Below are 230 nucleotides of genomic sequence, written 5' to 3'. Positions count from 1 at the left end.
TATCATCCCCACTCTCGCTCTCTCTATTTATATATATCTCTCTCTTGCTTTTTTATCTCTTCTTCTTGGTAATTCCACTGTCTTAATTTAAAGGAAAAGAAAAGGAATTTGTAGCTAACAATAACATGGTGAGGGACAAATATTTTTATATTTATTTATAAATAGAGAGAGAGATTGCTATGGAGATCCTCTGGTGTAAGAAATATTTCGTTTGGAGGAGGCAAGAGATG

This window comes from Arachis ipaensis, chromosome B01 (genome assembly GCF_000816755.2).
Source record: "Arachis ipaensis cultivar K30076 chromosome B01, Araip1.1, whole genome shotgun sequence".
NCBI lineage: Eukaryota > Viridiplantae > Streptophyta > Magnoliopsida > Fabales > Fabaceae > Arachis > Arachis ipaensis.
The sequence above is the reverse complement of the archived record's forward strand: the minus strand, read 5'-3'. Positions refer to the sequence as shown.